Source organism: Macrobrachium rosenbergii, chromosome 4 (assembly GCF_040412425.1).
Source record: "Macrobrachium rosenbergii isolate ZJJX-2024 chromosome 4, ASM4041242v1, whole genome shotgun sequence".
NCBI lineage: Eukaryota > Metazoa > Arthropoda > Malacostraca > Decapoda > Palaemonidae > Macrobrachium > Macrobrachium rosenbergii.
The window spans coordinates 41,758,200-41,778,920 of NC_089744.1; positions in this window are offsets into that span (position 1 = coordinate 41,758,200).

Sequence of the window (20,721 nt, forward strand, 5' to 3'; positions counted from 1 at the left end):
AGTGTTGATATTGTAAACATATTGATCAAAGTGTAATCTATCAAGCCAACCTTGTAAGAACTCATTAACCCAGTGATCCAATTAAAATTTGGGTTATAATATTTGAAGGGTTGAACTACTATTTTCTGAATTGTATTACTGGGCAAAAGTGTTGCAGCCTTGTGGATTGATCAAAAGAGTTAATGATCAAAAAGTAAATCTTCATTTCTAGGTATCAAACAGTTTTTCATACTTTTTCATTATCTTCCAAAATTTGTTAGAAAAAATAAATAAGCAATGAGTCCTTTTATTCATGGAGACATGTTTCTAATTCTATTTTTCTATAAGTAATATTAAACTTTGAAATATTTAGAGAAGCCATCTCATCTATCTATAGTTAATTTCTCATATTTTTCATTGTTTATAACAGTAAGGAAATTCCTAGGTCTTCCTCCTATTTATTTTTTACTGTTTGTGAAGCAGTCTGAAATATTTGGTAATAAGGCTGGTTGGGCATCTTGGTGTGGCTTGCAGTACGGATGGAGTTATCATTGCCAGGTGGAACATTGAGAAAATTATTTTATTTTTTTGATGTATGTAGATGGTCTTTTGGTTCCTTGTTAGGTATCGCATGCTGATTTATGTGGCTAAGGTATTGGCAAATGAAGTCTGGCTGTCTTTTTAACTTCATTCCATCAGCAACTGCAGTTGTCACCCTCAGTGAAATCAGTTATCATACAGGTATGAATGTAAGTTGACAGGTTCAAATTTGAATAATTGTTTTTCATTCATACAGTTTTTTTTTTTTTTTGTATAAAAATTTCTAATTTTCAATCATTGCTAGAGTACTTACTTATTCATTGTAATATTTGAACCTTATTGCTTCACTGCCACCTCAAGGACCCCATAAACCCAGTGGAGGTGCAGTCATTAAGGAGCCCTTTCATGAAAGAAAATGCTGTTAATCAGTTAGGATAAGGTATTTCATGGTTATCAGACATCGTTTCATATTTAAAACCTTTTTCAACCAGGTTTTTTTTTACAACATTTCAGTTATAGTTAAACTTGGTCATCTAAAAGCCTAAATGTTATAATGTGTCATTGCTATATGTCTTTATATTTATAGTACTGGAAATAGGTACAGTTTTTCCAATTAGTACTAGGATTGATTTATATGTTTGAAGTTTATATAAATGAATAACTTCTGTTTGAAATATGAAATTGAGGGTTGGCTGATGGTCTGTGAGAAAATATGTTCTTGAAAATTAATCCAATCTTCATTGCGAGTTTCATCCCATGTTTGTAATCAATGATAATATCTCCTTATTGAATTATAACTTATTGTGAGGCATTCAGGGATTGTTTGTGCTTCTTTCCATAGGTTTAAATTTTTGAAAATACATACCTGAAAAGTGATTTAGACTTTTAAATGTATTACTGTTTTTCTATAATTCATTGTGTTGTTGATGTTATAACAGCACATTTTTTGGTCATGAAAACTCTTAGATTATAGTATATTTGTGTTATTTATACTAACAGATCTGAAGAATTACAACACTATTCAGTGTAATCAACCTCACCTCATTTTAAGATTGTGATAAACCCCCAAAATACCTGACTTGCTTAATTAGCTCATATTAAGATGAGATGGTACCAAAACCTGAATATAAAAATGATAACAAAAAGAACATGTAACACCATTAAATTCTCTATATTCTAGTCATATTTTTAGCTGCTATGTTAATACACAACTTGCCAAAAATACTTTACTCATTTGTAATTGGGGGGTACATTTTCATGGTTAATCCTAAATATACCTCTATTTAGAGATTTAAGAATATTCCACATGTGTTGAGATATGCCATGAAATGGCTTATAGTAAATAAAAATGAAGGTATTGATACCTTAACATTTTCAGGTCTTTAGAAATGTAAAGTTTGTGTAGTAGACCTTAAGTATGGATTCTCTTTCAGTGAGTAAAAATGACAGGAGTTAACTTTTTATGTTTACATTTTATTATGTGTTAGAGTGTTTTATGTCACAAGTACATGACTACTTAGCTTTATGTTTAAAATTTCGTAGATTTGAAAGCAAATTTAAAGATGTATGTGAATGTCATGAGTACATCATCATTAGGAATTCATCTAAGACTATTTCATTCATTGCTTTCATTTGCTTTGTATCTTAGTGAATGTGGTGGATAGCATATATAGAAATAAAAAAAGGAGCTCCAATATTACTTCTTTTGTTAATACAGAATTAATGGCAAAGTTATAGATTTCATTTATGTTGAAGTGTGTTCCATGTGACATTTCAATGAAGGACTGCAAAATTGGGGGAATATTTATTGTGCTTAGTTGTAGTCAAAAGTACACAGCAGTATGTTATTCAAATGTAAGTTAACACATTTGAATTATTGTATTATAAGTAATCAAAATGTCAACATAAAGTACTTTGGTCATTTTTTGTGAAGCAAGTGTTACAGCACTTCATTAGGAGAGGATCATCTCTTGCACAAATTATTTGGGGTAAAATGCTAATTTTTGAGGTGTAGATGATATTTTCCTTTGTACAGTGCTGATTGCTTTCGGGAGGTGCCATATGCATATAATGGTTGATGACTAAAGGCCTTTTGCAATAATTCTGCCAAAAATTGGGAGACAACTATAGGTTTGCTCCTTATTAATTTTCATAATGTGCCATTCCTGGGAATAGTGACCCAATTTACATTGAAACAACATTTCCTCATGAAATATGCAGTTTAGAGCTGTATTTACAGCAGTTTATTGTGTGAATTTTGGAATATGTAAAAAGGACAAATGTTAGTGATGTGTGCATGTATTTTCTTAAAACTTATCATTTCACCAGTTATATAGCTTTGCTATTTAGAAGAGAAGGGAGCTATTTATAGTTACTGTATATTGTTAGTTAATTGTTTAGTTTGCATCAGGGTACATTGCATGTTGATTACTGTAATTGACAGATGTAAAGTAGTTGCTGTTTGTATGGTTTTTATACAAGTGCTTAGTGTTACCGACTGACGAGAGTCGTCATCATTAAGCAGTCACATGAGAGAATATGTTGTTATTGTTCATAAAGTTATGTAAGGTTAATGATGATTATTTTATGAAAGACTCCTATACAGTTTTAAGTTCTCTATATAGTTTAGCATTTAAGCATGGGTTACATGTGATTAGTGGTACTGTTAGACAAACAGAGCAAACATCTATGGTTACTTTTTACTGATAAGCCTGCCTCATTAAAGCTTCAACCAGGATTTATTCTTTTAAATATTTTGTATCTTTTTTATTAAGTACTATAAAAGCTATGATTTTATTTAGGATGACCCTTTAACAAAGTGCATATGGTCTCCATTGTTTTCTGGAATTTCAAAGATTTTAGGAGAATTGTAACTACCCAATCCCCATTTCTAGATAGTATTATGCATTTTTTTTCATCTTAAAATGTTTCAGTAGTATGCATTGTATTTTTTTCCATCATAAAATGTTTTATGTTACAGGACTTTAATATTGTTTTTATATTTTTATGTAGGGTACCATATTTAGTCCAAGGTTGCCCAGGTGATATATTTAATCCCTTTATATCTAATGAATTAACTATGTTTATATGCCCCAAGTAAGCCAAGCTGTAATGCCCAACATCTCTGCTTATATTAAGCAACCAAAAGTTATATACCTGGTTATCAGCATATGTACAGGCTTGTACTTTCATATTTTTTATTTCTTTCCTGGTACAAAGTTTCCTGCAATGTATGGTTCTTCAAAATGGTGAAGCTAGAATACACTGTATATAAATTGCAAATGAAAATTTGCAGCACAAACTCTGGTCATATTTTTTTTGCTGTATTTTACTGCACATTCCAAAATTTGATTGCTCTGGATTTCTCAGTGCAATTGATGGCTTGAAAATGTTAGATTTATGCTTGTTTTCATGGAAAAATTTTAATTTGTAAAAAAATTAAAATCATAGGAAAATGGTTATATTTGCTCAAAGAAGTAAATTAATGTAAACGTTACTGCTTCATAATTGCCCCATGGTTAACTTTATGAAGATTTGAGTGCATATATTTGTCAGCATGAATTATGGCGACTTTTTAGGAAGTTGTCTTAAATCTTCAGATTCTTAATTTTATGAAAATGATAATCTAAAAATATGTTTACATGACTTGTATCCTTATGGCAAGTAGAATTAGGTATGATGTCAAAAAGAGACTTACTAATTTATTTTAAATGGGAAAGTTTGATCTACGAAATCTATGTAGGGTTGACATAACTATGTTCATAAGTTTACCTTGATAATTATCGAATAATTATTATCCAGTGAGTTTTGTTAACCTTAAGATATTAGGTATTAGTTTACAGTGATATCCTCTTTCTGCCTGGATGTAGCTCCTAATGGGGGGGTTATCAGTAAATTGTTTCCAAGGATGTAAATGACGCTAGGTCTTGGGTATTGAGCTCCGCTCTTGTTACCTTTAACTGATTTTTGCTCTCTATTTGCAACATAGTAATTAAGAATTTGCTCTTCATCAGAGTACTTACCATAGTATAAGTGTTAATTTAAGAGGCAACAGCAGTCTCTCAACTTCTGTCGATGTAGGAGTTCGAATTGTGTCATATAATAAAACTACTATCATTTAGCTTTGTTATTGTTTAAATCTATAGTACTAGCATACTCAGAGACAATACGGTATACAGTAGTTTCATGTGTTTGGCAGTGGTTGCTACTTGGTTTTCGTGTGATACTAAAGAGTAAGTCAGTCATACCTTGCAAACCATCTCAACAGTATTTATGTATAAGTACTCTTCTATTTATAACAAACTGCTGATTAACAAAGAAAAATGTTACATTCTCTTTGGGTATTGCACTTATCAGAGCTAGTTATTGACAACTTGTCACCCATGTGGTATTTGTATCATTAAAGGATTTTTTTTTTTTTTTTTTTTTTTGCCAGGTCGTGAGCAGAATTTTCCTTTGTTTTTGATAAGAAAAGAGAACTTTTGTGCATACAGAGCACCAGGTTCTCTCTCTTTCAACAAGTTTTATTAGCTTAACAAATCCTTGTGCTAGTTATGGAGTATGTTAACTGTATTCATTTAGTTGGGATCATATATGTGTATTACCAGAAGTTTGTTAGTTTGACATTTAAGGTTCTGAGGTTATTTCTCAACATTATAATTATGAATTGGTATTCATACAGTTAATTTCTTTCTTCTGATATTTTAAACTTTAATGATTTTTGTGCACTTTTAAATTTTGCCATTTATTTTCTCTATTGTTAATACAGGTTGGCCATCACTAATCCAGCATCATTGGGACCTAGAGGGTGCCGGATTAGCCATTTTGCCGGATTAACCATTTATTAGGCTAGAATACATGAAACACAGTAGCTAAGCACCTCATCCTAGAATTAAAATATCCCATAAATCAGTACAAGTTGGTTAATAAAGAAAAGACAATTATCAAATACAGGTAGTGCTTGAGTTACGATAATTCGACTTACGATATTTCGAGTTTACGATGGGGTTAGCTATTAATACCGATACGAAAATATTTAGGAAATATTTTTAGATTTCGCGCAGGCAGCGAGAGAGACCAACTTCTTTTCCTCCATCTCTTTATTCCATCTGCTAGTTAAAAAGGTAAAAGAGAATGATAAAAGTATTGTTAGTAACATTATACTCTTGCGTAAATGCGTACAGCCATAAACAACCGAACGGGAAACTGTTGTTTTGCTAATAATCATCCCGGATAACAACTGTTGTGCTTGTATTTCAACCATTGTATGGTTAAACAATTACTGTAGTTATGTTACAAATGACGTCAAGTACAGTACAATAGGACTGATATATTTTTTACACTATACCCTTATTCGCTTTGGAGAAGAGATCGGCAAGGAAATATACTGCTGCAGTAACTTTATGCTGCAATTTGTAGCTGAAGCTAAGGATGCAATGTTCAAGCTGCTAATGACTATAGATTATCGTGCGTCGGCAACATGGATGAAACTTGACCGTAAATAAAATTGGAGAGAATGTATTTTAATCAAAACTACTGGGCATGAAAGAATACAAATTACTGCTGTTTTCACGCCGATAAAAGATAAATATGTAAAGCTCGTATTATGATGAAATCAAAAGAAAATAGCGAACGGAATCTTGATTTTTTTCTTACACAAAACAAACATGCCCCCAAAACGGCCACCCGCGATTCCCGCGAACGTCACATATTAACGAAAAAAATAGCTAAATTAACTTCACAACGAAACGTATTTAAGTTATATTTCGATTTAAAAGCATTTCGTATAACAAAAAATATCCTTGTCCCAAATAAAAAAAAAGTATCTATTCATTTACGCTTACTAGAAGCAAGAAAAGCTCTCTGAACTGAGTTAAATGCGGGGAAAAAAACACTGCGTTATCGATTCCAAAAACAAAACATTGATCGCAATTTATAATAAAAAAGCAATATGAGAATATACGCAATTGGATACAATGTAGTAAAGCATAACTTTTTAAAAGATCCATGAAAAAGATGCACATTCGTTATGTTGATGTTTGTATAATACTGTTAATATGTGAATAGAATTTAGTATAATGTAGGCTAGGCCACCGTATATGTAGCCTATACGATATACCATAGCGTAGGCCAAAAGACAATAATAAATGTAAAAAATGGAACAGCAAAAGCATGCCTGTGTTTACAAACACCTCCAGTTTGTTGAGGCAGCACACTGCGCCACCAAATCAAAGCGACGCGAGCGAGTTAGCGCAGCGACCCGGAAATTTGAAAATTAGTGCGAAACAGAAATTACTGTAGCCGAAATTTGTGCCGGATTACTGATTGTTCCGGACTACTGATTGCCGGATTAGTGATGGTCAACCTGTATATGTTACTCATAAGAATTTGACTCAGGCTGATATTACAAAACAGTGAGGATTTTTACCAAACAGATTTTTGTTTTATAGAATTTCAGTTTTATATTCTATAAACAAAGGTTTCCAAGGTTTGTTAATCATTCATTTGTTTTGCTCAATACTGTCTTTTTGGAATATAAATGCCAGAGTACTTTTTTAAGTGTACACATATAGAAGAAAAGTATTATAATGCATAGTGAAACATTTTCAGGTGTCTTGAATTGAATTTAAAACAACTGAACTTCCACATCATAAAAAACTGAAATAGAAAGAATATCATGCTTCTCCTTGTGACATTACATGATACAGTACAAGCAAAAATTAAAAAAAAAAAACAATCGGTAGCATAAAGAACTATCTCACATTCTTCCCATCTCCTTTTGTCTCTCATGGAAACTTAAGGTACATACACACCTGCCTCACTGTAGAGCTCCTTCTAATGCAGTCATGGTCCAATGTAGGAACAACATTGCTCTTCTCTGATTGGGGGAGCAAAGGGTGATGTCCCTGGAATTAGGGATCCCTCCAAGTGCTCATGATTCTGAGGGCAAGTTGGTGACTCTTGGTGATGCATCAGCCTCTGCCAGTGCTGGTGTAGGTGGTGCAGCAGCTTCTGCAGGTGCTTTTTTGTCTTCACCAAGGGAGTCATCCAGCTTGCTCTTTGCTGGCAAGTAAGGACGACAGATTGACACTGTGGCCTTCCTTGTATATGTATGTCGCACTCTAGCATACAGAGGGTTTGCATGCAGCAGTGTTACTGATTCTGCAAGTGGCTCTCACACAGCAGGGATTTAGGATGGTGCAGTACATCTTTGACAGGAAGGTGTCAGGAGTTTAGTGCCACGTAGATGGTGTGCCAAAGAAAACGGTTGTAGCATTCCACCTGTCCAATGGCACGTGGAACGTATGCCAATGAGTAGCTGGTTGCTACTCTGCACTTGTGTAAAAACTGCTGGTACTTGACAGAGGTGAAGGCTGCATCATGGTCTTAGTGGATGTATTGCAGCAACCCAGAAGAGACAAAAAGAAGATAGCACTCAATAATTGTCTCAGATGTCATGTCTTCCGTAGGGATCACAAATATAAATTGGCTATACCCTTCTGCCATAGTGAAGATGTAGTGGCTCCTGCTTCATCTGTCTGGCTGGAAATGGTCCTTTGAAGTCAAAGGAGAGTCTCAAAAGTGCAAGTAGCATGAATTATTGTTCCATTCTGCTTGATAAATCACGACTTCACTTTAGCAAGTGTTTTACTTATGGATGATAAACTTTACTTCTTCCAATGAGAATGGCTAGTTCTGGCAGCACATTATATGCCACATTTGTCTCACACCAGGGTGACAGTCATGCAAAGACTGCAGTTCACCCTACCTACAGTCATGCAAAGATTGCAGTTCACCCTACCTGTTGCCAGAAGCTGTAGATATGTCATGAGGTGACCAGACAGTGCATCAGCAACAATGTTGTGGGAGTCAGGATGATACAAGATGTTGAAACTAAAGCAGGATAGTTGTAGTTGCCAATGGAGGATTTTCTTGTTCTTGGACCCTTCCCCTATTCTTGTGACCAAATCTGAATCAGCAATTGACTGTTGATCAGTAACTACTTGAAAACGTCTGCCAGTCAGAAAGTGGCGCCACTTGCAAAGTGCCTCCACTACAGTAGCACATGCCTCTTGTTGACAACTGTATGATGATGTTCTGAAGGACCAAGTGATACTAAGAAAAAGGTGACTGGTCTGCCATTTTGGGTCAGGGGCACTTTTGTTGGCTCTGGCTGAAATATCAGTTTCCACAACAAACTGTGCCATTCTCTACCGCATAGAACAAAGCTTGCATAATTTCTAGAGACCATTGAATTCTGCCAGTGGTGCGGGTATCATCAGGAAACTCACTTGACAGTGGGCCTTAGCATATTGAGACAGGAATCCAAGAGCTCACTGCCATGCTATGGCATCCTCCAGGGCAGGTATCTTCAGTTGCAGTTGCAAGCACTCTGGATCATGATTGGTCTTATGACATAGCCCAGCATGGTGATAGGAGTCTGAGCACACTTAGTAATATCTTGATTGAGTCAATCCATACTTCTCTGTCACACTTACTATTATCTTGATTGATATTCTATCCATGCTTCTCTGCCACAGAGTAAGCCATTCTAGATGAACAACATTTTCCTCCTCCCTAGAGTGTCCACAGACTGATGTTTACATCTGCAAAATTATCCTTCAAGTCCATGTTGGTAACTCTGAAACGAATTTTTGTGAACTTGAACAAGAGATTGCTGGTACAGGGATATGCAATCAGATTTATGAAATGACTGTTTGTTTCAGAGTAATCCACTGCCATTCTTCATTTATTTCTGTTCTTCATAATCACAACTTGGTGTGAAGTGTATTTCTGACCCCTTCCAGGAGCAGCTGTTATGCCTCTTCTTTGATGAACATATTGTCATTATTAATGTAGCAATGAGATCTGACTTGTACAGGCTAACACTCAGGTGCAGGTTTCCAAACAAATTGGTGGATCCACAGTAATGAATGCTAAATAGCACAGCTGTAGGGAGGTCATTTTTCCCCAAATCTTGACTTACAAATTTTTATTGCTTCAGAAAGTTGTGGCCTAGCAGGACAGATGAAAACAGATATTCCATGACATACAGCTGGACACCTTCAGACTTGTGTCTCTAACAATTGTAACAATTAGACTGACCCAACAGTGGCCTTCTATATCAACAGCATGCTGAGCAGAGGGGCCAGTGAGTGTTCCTGTTGCAGGCAGCATCTTCAGGCCAGCCAACTACTGTACATGACTTTGGTTGGATGAAACTTTGTGAACTCCCAGTGTCAATCAAAGCCTCTACTGGTACCATGTCATTTAAAAGAATCTACCTAACTGTCTGAGAGATGCTCTTCAGAATTGCAGTCACTGGTGTGATAACTAATGCAAGCAATGTTTTTGGCTTGCTATTTGATGACTGACATACTTGGTTGAAGTGTCCAGTCTTCCCACACATGGTACACACTGCATCCTTGCCTTACACAACTTCATAGGGTGAAAGGCTCCTCCACAGAAGAAAAATATCCTAGTATTTTTTCACATTCATGGTTGGAAACTCATCCTGTATTGTGCTCTCTTTTGACTTTTTGGCAGAGCTCATTTCTGATTTAGAGCTGCAGTCACTGATGACTGTAAGGTAAGCATTAGATTGTAACTGTTTTGTCACAGCATTACAAAGATCTACTTCAAGGTTCTCTAGAAGTCTCTGCTGTATGAAGGCATCTCAGATGGCTAACTATTCAACTTCTAAAGCAGTGATAGCTCTGAAGTAGCAGTCATGAGCTAAATTCTTCAGCTTCTCCAAGATCTGGTCTAGCATTTCACCTGCCTGTTGTTTGTGGGTGGCCAAACAGTGCCTTCCATACACTTCACTTTTTGGCTTCATGAAGTGGGCATTCATTATTTCAATGGCCTCCTAGCAGGTAGTCACATTCTTGATGAGCTTGAAGATGTGGCCTGACATGCCCATAGAAATTTTAGCTTGAATGGATTTACAGTAAGATCTATTGCTTAAAATAAAAACAAATGTATTGAAGTTGGAGCTTCACGTATCCCACTCATCTGCTGTTGTTGATGACTCTAGATCAATGTCAAGGGTGCCTGGACAGGGGAACTTGTTCATGGTTGTCAGCTTGGCTTAAGATATTCATTTGTTTAAACAATAATGCAAAGTAAAGCATCTTAAGGTGTCTTGAATTTTGTTTTAAACAACTGAACTTAAACAACTTACAGAACTGAAATAGAACATCACATTACTACTTAAGGCATTTTATGGTAGTACAAGTGAAATAAAAGTACACAATTGTTAGCATTACAACTTTCAACACAAGTATACGGTATAATTCATCCTATACAGATAGACTCCAACATGCTTTAGATGATTTTGTAGAATTCTACTCAAATAAAATTCTACTTATGTTGGAATTTAATCCTTTTGTTAACTGTTTAAATATTAACAAAAAGTTACATAAAAGAATAAACTTAACTCTGTTGATGAAGCTACATAAAAGAATAAACTTAACTCTACTGTAACATTATTGCTGTAACTATACATTACAGTATTATGTACGTAATTATGATCCAGTACACATTAAAATTATGTACAGTGCTACATTAAAGAAAATAATTGGAATATATATGAAATGCAACTTCTATCAACATATATTTTTGTTATAACATGCAACTAAGCCACTCATATCTCACTGACATTTGCACTTTTGCAATATTTCTTTTTAATTGGTCTGTGTAAAGCTAGTTTTCATGGTACGGTACTGATTTGAGTGCCATTTCAAACCTGGCTAGTTGTAATTCATTGCAGTGTGTAATAAAAATAAAATAACAGGGTCCATTTTTTTTTAACAAATCAGTTAAGAATGTTTTGACAATATCTTCACCATTTATGATCTATCCAAATATTAATTTGTTAAAGAATTACCATTTATTAAATGAAACTTAAATTTTAGTTTTCAGTATGAACTCTCTTAGACAAGCATTTGAGACCCAAGTATTTTAGCTTAGTGGTCTAACTAAACTACTTTATAACAGTAACAAAGGAATACATAAACAAATAATTTTAACTCGTCTCAGGACTGACCACTTGTTTGACACGTGTATTTGATAAATAACCTACATGATCCAATCTTTTTACAGTATGTACTGACTATAGAGTAACACTAACATTTAAACATGGGGCACCAATGCCAAACAAATATACAGTGCATAAAAAATGTGAGTTTAATTGGTTATACTGAAAGAAATTAATTTCAAGTTATGTAAAACTGATACTTCAGCCTGAGGGTCCTGATTACCGTACATATTATTTGAAGATACTTTAATCATTGTTTCATTGAACCATAGTCAGTTTCTGTTCCCATAACTTTTGCTCAACTGACAAAGCTTTGGCAAAGTCTTTTTCCAGATAATTATTAAGATTATATTACTTGTGCAAACATGAGAATTCCCATAAACAGTTGAACAGTTTAACAGCACTTTTTAGTAAACATTAGTAAAACCTTAAATGGACAAATAACAGAACTTGTCATTAAGATAATCTGTGATGAATAAAAATTAAGTAAAGCCTACATTTGCACATGAACTTTGCTGTTCCAAAGTGATATTAAACCATAAAATTTATGTTTTTATGGAGAGTTACTGTCAATTTTTTATTTCTTTTTAATTTATGCAATGTCCATCTTCAGTGTAAAGGTACAGCAGTATTTTGAATGAAACTAAGCAGGTACATGAAGTTCTCAACTTTAGACTTCATGGTTAGGTTAACTACGTTTGTTTAATGGAAGTAATAATATTTACATTTCACCCATATGAAAAGAAAGTATATTTAAGTTTTATTAAACATATCTCCAATTTCTCTCTCTGCAGTGGTGCTGGGTGATTTATAGTTAATGTAAGTTAAGCCACAGCCATCTCTCATGAACATAATTTTAGCAGTACTATTGTTTATCACTGGAGAATATCTGAATATCTAGGGTGGGTGGGTGGGATTATTATTTATTTGGAGACTGTTAGAAATTAGGTGAAACAGTATACCTATAACTTAGTAAAAGTGATGGTGATGATTTTGTTATGCATTAGCTGTTTATTTACAAGCAATTTTAATCCAAAAGAAGGTATGTACATATATAGCAGTGACACTGCATCTTGTTACTTAAAAGTGATTCCCCCTTCATTAGTTTGCTAGTGCAGCAAACAGAGTTTAATCCAAAATGCATATAATATATAAATAACACTATTAGCTACCTGCTTGGAAAGTCTGAGACTGGAACAAGTTCATAAATACAGAGCACCTTGTATCTACATGTGCTTCTGAGAATGTATTTCATAAAATATCCACTAAATATATGAAATGTATCCAATACTTTTTGATCTCTATAAGGTATAATGGTCATGATTGATTTACTCTTCTAACTGTGCTGCTGCTGTTTAAAATAAAGAGCAGCAACATTGCACTTCAAATTAGAATGAAAGCTAAGCACCCTGCTTACTCTACCCTTCTCTAACAATTAAAATGCTCAAATTGATTCCTAGTACTGAACTCTTGCAGTAATAACAGTCTAGTTGGATATAGTAGTTGTGCCAGGACCCTTGTAATCTTTTACTGCTTATTCATAAAATGTTTAATTGTCCCGATTCTTTCAGTGCTTTCTTAATCTAATTATACATCTGTTAATTTTTCATAGTTTTGTAGGGAGAGAACAAAATACAAGTGGGACATCTAATCACTAGAATACGCTCAAGACGTAAAGGAGTTTACTTTTGTTTACTGGTGGTGTACAATAGTATTCTTGAGAGGTAATGTTAGTTACTTTTATTATCAGTACGCAAAGTTATTGTAATTACTCATTAACATTTAAATAATTGGTACCATTTTCCTACCTGCTATATCAGTGGCTTTCCCCATTAGTTAAATAAATTAGCTCAATGGTCAAATTAAACTGAGTATCATCCTCTTAATTGAAATCATTTGCAATTTTCTACCACTTATTAAGGGAGGTCACAGAGCAACTGATTATTTTAGAAATGATTTTATTGAAATCAAAAGGTTTTCTTGCAAAAATCCAAACTATATATATATATATATATATATATATATATATATATATATATATATATATATATATATATATATATATATATATATATATATATATATATATATATATATATATATATATATATATATTAATGTAAACATTTAATATCTTTAATAAAAAGTAAATCCAGAATATTTTTAAAATATGTATCAGTGGCTGTTTACTATACTTGAACCTCTAGAATTGGTAGTGGTTTTTAGAATAACATGTTAAGCTAAATTTACTAATGGTGATTGGGAACCTGATTAAATGATTTTTTTTTTTCCCAAGTGTTTTTGAGGAAATGAAACATTTATTTGCTCTTGATATTCTGTTTTGCTCATTAACTTGTTGTGATGCATTTCTGCTTAGTGTCTCTTTGCAAATATCAAAGTTATTACTTTTTAGATAAGAATGAAGTCATGAATAGTACTAAGTTGCACAACAACAGTTTTGACAAGTTGACTGTAATTATCATCCATTTTAAAGGGAGAATGGTTTTAGTAGTGCTTAAATAAGGGTGTTCTTTTATCTTTAATAGAATTCCATTTATTTACTCATTTGCTAAAATCAAACCATAGGAGGTTTGTACAAATCTACTACTGTACTTGTATTTTGCAAAGGTAGATGTTACTCTGCATTTGCTGAGTTTCCTCATTGACTGATAGTACTATATATTTTTGGCAAGGTGAGCCAACAGTCTGAAAAAGTGATGGAATGGTTGCCTGAAATATGTTATGAGGTTAATTTTTGCCTGAGAAAATGTAATTCTGTTTTTGGACTGTAGGCTGAAGTTTTTTCAGTTAATGTCTTTTTTTTATGTACATATACTGTATCTTGTGGACTGTGGATATTCTACTGTACTTAAGCATGTTACATCTAGCTCTCTTATCTAGATTTTTCCATTATTGCCATGTTTGATGAAAGGAGAGGTCAGAGTACCACAGCCTGTAGCAAGAAGCTTCTTGTGCAGTTTTCATAACTTCTTCAGGCTAGGCGTAAGGGTAGCCAATTTCTTACGTGTAATTTTATTTTCAGTTTGGGAATTTAATCTCTTTATTGTTTTGTATGAATATGCAAAACCCCCCCAAAAAACTATAAATTTTCATATTGCAATATACTCCCTGAACACCTGATATTGCCCTGGTCACTGACCAGCCCGAACTATATCCCCATAATTTTACACACAAAGTGGGTAATTAACTGTCAGTGTTACCAACGCTACAAGAAAAATCTTGTCAAGTGAGTTACCTGAGGCACCGTTCACAGCACTGCTGCAAATACCGGCCAACAAAGGCCGACATCCCTAATTGTTATTTGTTCGCTGTGCTGTGTGGGTGTGTCCCACATCAGGCGAACTTTTGGTCATTTAGCCCGATCCCCATTTAAAGAATCTGGACATCAGATTACGAATTTGGAATGTTTTCAACACCTTTCCTCCTGGATTTATACTTTATTGACTGGATTTGGAACTTCTCTCCAGGTTTTAACTTTGGATCGGTACTTTGGACTCGATTGGACAAGTCAGACAAGAAGATGTCGCCGTTTGCTAGTGCCGCTGCTTCCACTTCATCTACATCTTTGACGACTGAGGCTTCTACTGCTGGAGATGCTGCCGCTCATTGGTCCTGCACGTCCTGCAAGCGTAGGATGAGACCCTCAAACACGATTGACATTCTGTTTGTATTTTATGTAGGAAGGTTCAGTGTAGTATTAGGCAGAGATGTGACGAGTATAGGTCTTGGTCAGTAGATCAAATGGAGGATTATTTGAAACACAGAAAATTCTTTTCCTCCAAGAGTAAGCGTAGGTCAGGATCAGCTGTAGGGTTACAATCAGTAGATAAGGAAGCGTTAGATTCAGAGTTATTCAAGAAGTTAGAGGACAGCTTATCATCCTGTATGTCTACCCTATTTCTAGCCTGATGAGTAAGTTAACAGAGAATAGAGATAGTGATAATGGTAGCTTAGTTAATCCTAATCATTCTTTTTCAGCCCCCCTGCCTGTTCCAGAACCAGCCCTATCAGGTGCTGGGGGTCATGGAGAACGGCAAGCCTTGAAGGTAGGTTCTGCCGGGCCCCGCCCCCGGCGCGGAGCAGGCAGTGTTGGCAGCAGATTCCCCTTTTCCCACTCAAGGTGTAATTTCTGAGGTTGATGTAGAGTTAGGTAAGACACAGACGAGTAGGGAAAATAGGTTAGGAAGTGTTCAGGAAGAGAAGTGGAAGGTGCAGTCTTCTTCCAGTTGGGGTTCGGTTGGGGTTTCTAGTGTGACGACTTCGTCTTGGATCCATCTTCAGTTTTATTTCCTGCTTTGAGTTCTTTACAACGGAAGGTTTCTAAGTCCGTGTGGTTCGTCGTTCGGATGTGGTTTCGGGTTTGTCAGGTTCTGTAGTGTTGGAGAATGCTCCTTCGTCCTCAAAGGTTCCTTTTCCTTTGGTGGATGAGTTTGGTTCGTCTTGCGGTGGTGGTAATTTTGGTAATAGGGTTTTCAATTTGGCTCAATATAATGGAGAATTGTTGGGTTTGTCACAGGGTTATATATTACTAGTTAGGCAATGTTTTCAATTTTGGGTTTTCCAATACTCACGATCATGTCTTGAAGAATTTTCCTCAGTTTGCTAGTGATGTCTATCAAGATTATCAAGGGGGAACAGAGTCGGTCTAGTTTTCTTTCTCAAAAAAAAAAATAAATAAATAAAACTATGGCCTCTTCTGCTGCTTCAGAGTTTTCCTTTTTTTCCCAATTTCTTCTAAGCCTTCTTCCAATGTCTTTACACAATCTTATTTATCAGGTCTCTCTTCAGAGTCTTCTCTCGCTCATCCTGTTTTCTTTGCCATTAAGTCAGCAGAGCAAAGAATTTTCATTGGTTCAATCCTGTTATGTTGGAGTTTTCAGCAGCTCCCTCTCTCTCTTTGGGGTTGAGGTAAGGTGTACAACCAGCAGATTTACATTAAATGTAAATCTGAACTGGATATGACGGTCTTTGATTTGTGGGAGTGAGACGATGGCAGGCGCATGCGCCGAGCTGCTAGAAGTTGTCTCACATATTTTAACAAACACTTGAACTACACTTCACAAACACAGGAATTGTACACTCAGCAAGGAAAGTGAGGATACAGTTTTCATCAGATTTTGTTCATCGAATTTTTATTTTTTTCTTACAGAAAAGACATAATCTCGGTAAATTTACTCTAGAATATGAATCTGCAAAACAAAAACGTTCAAATACTTAAAAACACCATGCATGTCCAAAGTAATCAGAATTTCTCAGATGACTTCGTTCATAGAGATCTAAAAGATATTGTGTGGATATCTCAGTGTAGTACTGTTTATCAGAATGGCAATATTTACGCGCTTTCCCTTATGAACAGGCTTATTATTGCATCATCATACGAGGTAATGATAATTTCTTTAATTTTTACACATTCATATTTGTATTTCACGTTGTGGTGTCATAAATTCATTTGTGTAAGGTTACTTGGTAGGTTAAAACTGTTCATTGTGGTGTCATAAATTCATTTGTTTAAGGTTACTTGGTAGGATAAAACCGTTCACTGTGGTGTCATAAATTCATTTGTGTAAGGTTACTTGGTAGGTTATGTTGAAAATTTTTTATTTTGCTCAGAACTGTCACTGCAAATTACAACTTGAACGAATACTGTAAAGCTTACTACTGCATTTAAGTATCAATGATTTCAGAATCGTAGAGTATGATTGAAAGTTATAGGTCAAACAAAAGACAAACACAATAAGACTGAAGATCCTCCCCTTTCTAAAGTTGCCAGATGTCACATTATTGAGCAATATATGTCCGAAGATTTAAAAAACTGTATCCTAACTTTCTTTGCCGAGTGTACACTTCTTCTGCCATAATTGTTTTCAAACAACACACGTCTAATACATGCAATAAATTCCTGGCAAAGTACTTCCTAATTCCTAAATATCAGTCTTCTGGCATCACAACACAGCTGCTATTCTTCTCATGATGCAAAATTAAGAACTTTTTTTGTTTCTCACCTTCTTTGGCGGGGCTATCTTCTTTAGTACCTTACACGGGTCCTGTAGTTTTCTCAGGCTTCTGGTCTAGACGCTTCACAGGTGGTTGCGGAGTCTTCCACAACTCCGTATTTTCTTCCTTTACTAGGTTTAAAACGTAATGTGTCCACCGTGGTTCTTGCAGATCCTACGGCATTTGGCGTTTCGTCTGCGTCATCATTGAGTGTATCAGTACCAATGGTGTCCTCAGCCTCTCCTTTTCACTTGAGTGGCTGGTAATTTTCCTTCTTCAGTCCCCATTGGTTCCGCAGCTTGTAGCTTGTCCTGAGAAACACCTTTGAGTGCTGGACCAGTTGGTATGTTCTCCACCTGTCCAGTGGTTATTCCGAGTGTGGCTGCTTTCTTTTCTCTCCGTCTACTTTCTCAACTTTTCCTGCGGCTATTTCTGTTCCTACTTCTAAGGTGTTCAATGTGGGTTCGGCTTTGGTTCTGGGTCATCAGGGAGTTCTTCCTCCCTCTCCCTTAATCAGTGTGACTTCAGCTTCGGATACCCATACTGGTGCGGTGTTGGTTCATCTGGCGTTGGGTGGATCGAGTGTTGCGGCCTCTCCACTTGCAGGGGTGGGCGTTTGTTGCCCAGGTGTGGTCGGCCCAGGTGTTACGTCATCGTCACTGGGTGGTGCAGGGTTTTGCGCAGTCAAGTGCGCTGGACTCAAGTTTTGTCATCAGCTTTAGTTGGTACAGGGTTTGCGCAACCGGGTTACGGTTGGCTCAGGTATGATGGGGTCAGGTATGTCAGGTGTTGGTCTCGCACAGCCTGCTGTAGCGAGCTCCGGGTTATCGGCTGCAGCTCTTGCGGGTGGTCAGTCTTTCTCTTTTCCTGTCCTGGTTCGGTTGGACCAGTCTGACAGAGAATGCTCTTTTGAAGAAGAGGAGCCGGTACCAGATATAGGTTTTTTCTCCAGCGAATGAAAGAGAGCATAAGTGGATGGTGGACTGTATCCATTCTCTCTATTCGCAGTCCAGGCTTCTGAGGAACCTACACAACCAAACCAAGCAATGTTTGAATCATATGCAACTAAACCAGTAGTCTCCCAAACATCGAGTAAACCAGTCTCATTTGGCCGAGTTGGGCAGGTGTTGAGGGAGGCGGACTCTAGGTTATCTTCTCTTATCGGGTCGGGTATACAGGTTTCAACCTTGCTTCCTAATAGGGAGGGGTTCTATAGGGTAGCGGGTGACCCTTCTGCCAGTGTCAGAGTTCCTCTCAACGAATCTGTCGAGGCTCTTCTCTCTTGGGTTCCTTCGTCGAATCATTTGGTAGCGGTTACATCTCGTGAGGCTTGTATTTTGGAGGACACTTTTTGCAGTCAGTCTGAGGCGTTGTCCCACCCTTTTGTGGATGTTGTCTGGGTTGATGGTGTTTCCTCAAACAAGTTGGATACTCCCTCCAATCCTGTAATGTTTGACCACCTCATCACTTCAGTTTCGATGAGGTTGGCATACCAGGCTAACATTTCAGCTGGCTGTACAATGTTCTTTGGCAAGAAGAGTAGGGACTTCTTTTTAAATCATCTTCCGCCACACTATCTGGACACGCAGAGAGTTCTGTTGAGGGCGCCTTTTTGCGCTCTGCAACAGCCTTTTTAGAGAGGAGGATGTCTCCTCCATGGTCAATTTTATGTCGTCGTCGTCAGCAGTAGCATCACAGGGGGCTATGATTCGTGTGGTTGCTCAGGGTTTAGATGTTGTGGCCAGTATGATGAACTTTGTTGCTTCTAACTCATGTCTCCGGTGTCGGCAATTATGCATTGTCGAGGGTACAGAATGTTGAAGTATCTAGCCCTTGGTTGATCCTTGCCTCCTCTTTAGAGGAGCTAGCAAGGGCGAAGGACTTATTGAATCTGTGCAAGATACAAGGAATTTGTCTCATCTTTGCCAAGAGTTGCCTGGTCCCAACGCAATCTATAACCTTTCAGGGATGAGGATTCTCTCTCTTCCTTTGAGTTTTTTTTTCCCCAACCCTGGAGAGGATCCAGTCAGTCCTTCAGGAAGTAGAGGTGTTCCTGTCCAATAAGGAACAGCCGGTACCAGTTTGGAGAAGCCTCTTAGGGAGAATGTCTTCTCTCTCTCTTTTAATTCCAGGGTCTCACCTCTGGATGTGTTTCTCTTCAGGTATGCCTCAGGAATCGCTGGGACTCTCGCAACGAGAACGCAGTTATAGTTTGGAGCGATTCTTGCCTGTTGGATCTTCTGTGGTGTTCAGAAGAAGTGCATCTGACACCCGGAAGGTCTATCGACTCCCCTCTTCCTGACGTTCATCTGTACTCAGATCAAGGTTGGGGAGCAACCTTGGAGGAAACCCAGGCTTCAGGCCTTGGGAGGGATCGGGAATGAGAGGAGTCAATAATCTTCGCGAACTCAGGGCTGTAAAGGAAGCCCTCAGGTGTTTTTCAGTCCTAGTGCGCAACAGAGTAGTGACTCTGTTTTGCGACAGTGTAACTCTGTGTCATATCTGAAAAACTTGGGGGGGAATCAAGATCAACAGAACTCAATACTATAACACATAGAGTCCTGAGAAGGTGCGAAGAATGTTAAGTGTCTCTTCTTCCCCAACTTGTATCGAGGAGTCTCAACATACTGGCCGACTCGTTAAGTCGCGCTCGTCAGGTATTGGGGGGAGAGTTGACTTTGGCTCAGGAAGTAGTATGTCAGGTTCTCCGGAAGTGTCCAGCATCTGTGGACTTTTTCGCGACGAGATTAAATCATCGTCTTTCGGTTCATTTCTCACCAGTGGTGGACCCCATGTCTATAAGCACTGTTGCCACGTTACAAAATTGGAATTACATGCAGTTGTATGCTTTCCACCATTCGGTCTCATTCATCAGGTAATCAGGAAATTGCGGGAGAGTGTCAAGACGTCTGTGACTCTAATAGCTCCTTGTAGGCCCTACGCCCTTGGTTTCCGGAACTCCTAAGCTCCTTACGGAAGTTCCAATGTTCCCTCCCATGCAGAAGATCTCAGACAAGCGCTTTTTCACCATTATCATCCAAACCCTCACGCGCTGAACTTAGTTGCAAGGCAGCTGCCGAGCGAGCAGCTAGACAGACCGGGCTCTCTAAAGCTGTGTCTAGACAGCTTTCTTTCAGCTTGAGAAAGTC